Below are 4,591 nucleotides of genomic sequence, written 5' to 3' on the forward strand. Positions count from 1 at the left end.
ACTTCTTTTTACAGTATATTATACTGCATTTTTAGATTTCTTTGGGCTATTCAAAAATAGCAGATATACAAGCGATGAGCTTGTAGATCTGCATTTTTTTTTAAATCGTGAACATTTGTGCAAATCTTTGAATATATATATATATATATATTTTCAAGCAAACATTAGTAACTCAAATCTTTGCTTCTGGGGGGTCCCTGGAACAAAATATTTTGAGATGGGGGTCCGCGGTCAAATACATATCATTTTGGGGGTCCTTCACATGAAAAGGTTTGAGAACCGCTGATGTAGGAACAAAAAAAAATGTTGGGATTTAGAAGACATTTTGGAGAATCTGCGTTAGGTCTTGGGTTAAGATGATACATTGATGCATCCTGTGATGGTTCTCAGAGGCCTTCCATGGCATATTTGGGGCGGGAGTAGCACAGGTGGCCTCTCTTGTGTTGAGAGGCCACCTGGGAATCAGAACGGTCACCGGTTCTGCCCTGTATTCGTTTGGAAGTGTCCCTGAGCAAGACACTTGCAGGATCAAGAAATGATGCACTTTTTTTATTTTATTCTTTTATTTGTCTCGTTGATATTATCTTCTCTAGTTGTACATTTGAGTTCCACCTTTTCAGTACACAGAGTGGCTGTTTTCCAGGATACAGTCTGCCGGACTCAAACCGGACCCAAGGAACTGAGTGCCACCTTTTGATGAGGGATCATGTTGTGTTTCTAGCCCATTGAGACCTGGAACTGTCTCATTTTTAGATTTGAGCTAAAAAGCATAATTTTTTACACTTTGGGCTATTCAAAAATAGCAGATATACAAGCTCATAGCGCGGCTACAAGCTTGTATATCTGCTATTTTTTAAGAATCGTGAAAATGTGTGCAAATCTTTGAATATATATATTTTTAAAGCGAACAATTGTAACTCAAATCTTTGCTTCTGGGGGGTCCCTGGAACAAAATATTTTGATGGGGGTCCGCGGCCAAATACATATCATTTTGGGGGTCCTTGACTTGAAAAAGATTGAGCACCACTGATATAGAAACATACGTTTTTCACAATACTGTTGAGATTTAGGAGACATGTAGAATCGGCTTCAGGTCTTAATGGGCTAGTCTAGGTCATGTCGTCGCCCAAGGGGAACCTGTGTGACAAAGATGGACTGGAGCCTGTGTGGCATATGCCTGCCAAGCTCAGACTCAAACAGCAGCGCTGTTCTCTGCTTGTGACACAGAGCTTTGTGCTGTGGTGTGGGCTGTGCTGCTGTGCACGGGTTCATTGTCCGTTCACAATGAGCCTGCAGCACACTGAGGAAGGAGCTGGACCGTTTTAACTGGGTCATTGGGACTGGAAAAGGATGGCTGGCGCCACACACATGTTAATTAGGGGTGCAACAGTTCATCAATCGGATTGATTTAATCAATTATAATTTAATAAAAATTAAAGATTAATCCCTATTTTGGGAATTTAATTAAAGGCCAAAAGGTTCCATTTAAAAAAGAAGAATCCTTCACAAATAGTGAAGATAGGTAAACAACGCACACTGTGAGAGCATTAAAAAAGAAAAGAATCCTTCACAAATAGTGAAGATAGGTAAACGACGCACACTGTGAGAGCATTAAAAAAGAAAATAATCCTTCACAAATAGTGAAGATAGGTAAACGACGCACACTGTGAGAGCATTAAAGGCAAAAAAACATTTCTAAAATAGACGATTCTACAAGCTTATGTGCCACATTGGCTATTTTTCTCATATTACTGTCGTGCGGCGAGGTATAAAATGGGGCTTAAGTGGTTAAACTGGTCCTACGAGTGATGGACTCTTATTATGGCGTGCCAGATCTTAACTATGGTATTGCCAGCTGGATGGACACTGAAGTGTAGCAGGTTCAGCAGCACTACGGCAGGCTGAGGTCACGGCATTCATGAGGGCTGCCTACTCCTCTTCCACAAGTATTCAGACAAAGTATACCGTTGTTATTGGAATTATGATTATTATTGTTATTGTTATTATTTGTTGTTGGATTAGATTTAGTACAGCATTCTACATTATTCTATGGGGTGACAGCAGTAGAGAGAATAGTCATTCTTATACATTCTCTCACTGGGATAACTTCTAACTGGTGAAAGAATTGTGAAATAGTGACTGGGGATACACTCAAGTACCCCTGGGGGTCCCTGGATCGCATTTTGAGAACCGCTTATTTAGGCAATAACTCATTGCAATACAGCAAAAAAAACAGGGTTAGCGAAAATAAAGAAACAATTCTTCACACTTACATACAGTATTCCATGGCGATCCAGACAGTATTTTTGAAGAGAATGTTGCTTGTGCCCAAACTGATGGACAGATGGACATCAGCATCTTTGGCAACCTGCCACAAGCGGGGCCAAAAATAATACATTTTATAATCCGGATTACCGATGGATGTGTGGGATGGTTTAACAATGTGCATTTAAAATATCACCACTCAAGTAGTGAGTGGTGATATTTAGCAATCCCTACACGTATTGTAACTTAATCATTGACCAGAAGAGGCTAAATAATGATAGTACAATATATAAAGTCCAGCATTTTATTTGAGAATGAGATGTCAAGAGATGTCATTACAACTGGGAATCTCTACACTTTCTCTACACATTAATCAGCATCATTCAAGACAATCACCACCTCACAGGAATATCTGCAGAAGAGCCAACGCACTGACAAAGTTACTCAAGTGGAACTTTAAAATTCACCTGTCACTGCATTAGACTTCATTTACATGTTGGATCTGAAATAGGTGAGGACCTTCTGGAGGTAAATGTTACTGAAACTGATTACAGGGTTCCTATACTTTCATGTATAATATCCATACTTTTGTTTTCAGACTGAATTTGAAGATGTCGGTCCATGTTCATTATGATTTATGCTAACATACCAGAGTAATATGACTCGACCATCTCACTAGCTCTAGCTCCACTACATATATATATTATAAATATGTGAAATGAATTAACAGAGGCTCGCCGCTCCACAATTGCATAAAATACACGCTCATATGTATATCAGAACTGAGGTTCTTTGCAGTCCTGAGTGTGCATTCAGACTCCCTTCATTCAAGACCTGAACAAGCACGCACGCAAACACACACTCATGCACACCTTTCCGGACTTGTGTACTGTGTAGGAACCCTGCGAATAAGTGTGTTGATAAAATTAAACCAGAGTTTCAGTGTCAGAGGTTATGGGTTAACTACTGTGATCCAGTTCTCTACCTGAGTTGAGTTTCCTCATCCCTGTGTCCTCTCACTGTGTGACAACATAACATAATGAAGACAAAGAACTGTTTATGTTTCCGAGTCGGTTTTCTGTTAAGTTCTTTGGCATTATTTGAGGCATGCAATGTCCTTTTATCCACGAGGTGCAATTGTTTTGATGGTAGCATTTTATTTATTCTCAGTCATTTCCCCTCTGACATCATTCCTCATTGTAAACAAGTATAGCGAACCATCATCACAGGAAATCAGAACATGGGCTAGAGTATGTTTGGCACTTTAACCAGTAGATGGATAAGGCCTAATTATATTTTGGGTTTGGGGACCGTTTTCTCCAAACCACTACGAACCACCTGTCTTGTTAGTTGCTTCTATTTGAAAGTTAACAGAAAAGTAGTGTGGGGAAAACACAAAAATGGGACAACAGTAATAGCCTAGACAGAAACAACAACAGTAGCAACCTTGTAGTAGCAATGTTGCATCATGGAGGTATATTGGTTTTAAATAGGGCTTAAGTGGTTCAAAACAGATTTATTATGGCTTTAAATTGAACTTTTTTAGAATGCTGCCTCTCTTTTAACATATTGTTTTATTTCAAAGTGAACTAAGGTCAAACAAACTTCTCAGAGTTGTGCGACTCTGATATGCTATACAGTGTAAACCTGTAATACATTAAATATGTTTTAACAATATACAAGATAAGTGACCACTCAAGTGATGATGAGTGGTGGTATTTAGCGTAACAGTGAGAAGAAATATGAATGAAAGTGATTTGGTGCAAAAACAGTGGGGTACACCTTAAAATTATTATACAATTACACATCTTATTAAGTACTTTTTTCAATTATTATAACTTGGCTTATAGCTATCAGAGCTCAGTGTAAACCGACTGTTGGGGTTGCCATGTCCGCCAAAGTATCTTCTCTTTTCAACTGAAGAGTAAATTAATTGTGTGGATTTCTTTTTGGAAGAGAGAGAAAGTAGTTCAAACAGTCCTAGTAACAACGTCGAAAAACAATTTGGAACCTTTTCCACGTTCAATCATATATGACTATAATCATTACAAGTACGGCAGCTAAAGGCATTTCAAATATGCAGGATATTACAGCAAAAGTGATTACTTTGGTATTAGTGCATAGGTGCAAATCTAGAATCCAGAGCCGTATTTATCACATACCCAGCCTTTATTTGTCATGGGTGAAGGCGAGTTAGGAGTTTCTTAGGGGTTATGGCTAGCCTGGTAAACCCCCCTCCCTCCGGAAATCTCATTTGCATTTGATTCACTCCTGAAATAAATTACAAATGAGATTTCCGGAGGGAGGGTTTACCAGGCTAGGTTAT

At 38.9% G+C, this 4,591-nt stretch overlaps 1 protein-coding gene across 1 annotated transcript in view; it reads left to right on the forward strand.

The window, feature by feature from the left end:
- Positions 1-4,591, forward strand: part of mppe1 (metallophosphoesterase 1) — a 30,361-nt gene that overhangs the window by 13,899 nt on the left and 11,871 nt on the right. The gene's annotated exons all lie outside the window — the stretch shown is intronic.

The sequence above is a fragment of the Gymnoscopelus microlampas genome, assembly GCF_963454915.1.
Source record: "Gymnoscopelus microlampas genome assembly, chromosome: 5".
NCBI classification, from domain to species: Eukaryota; Metazoa; Chordata; class Actinopteri; order Myctophiformes; family Myctophidae; genus Gymnoscopelus; species Gymnoscopelus microlampas.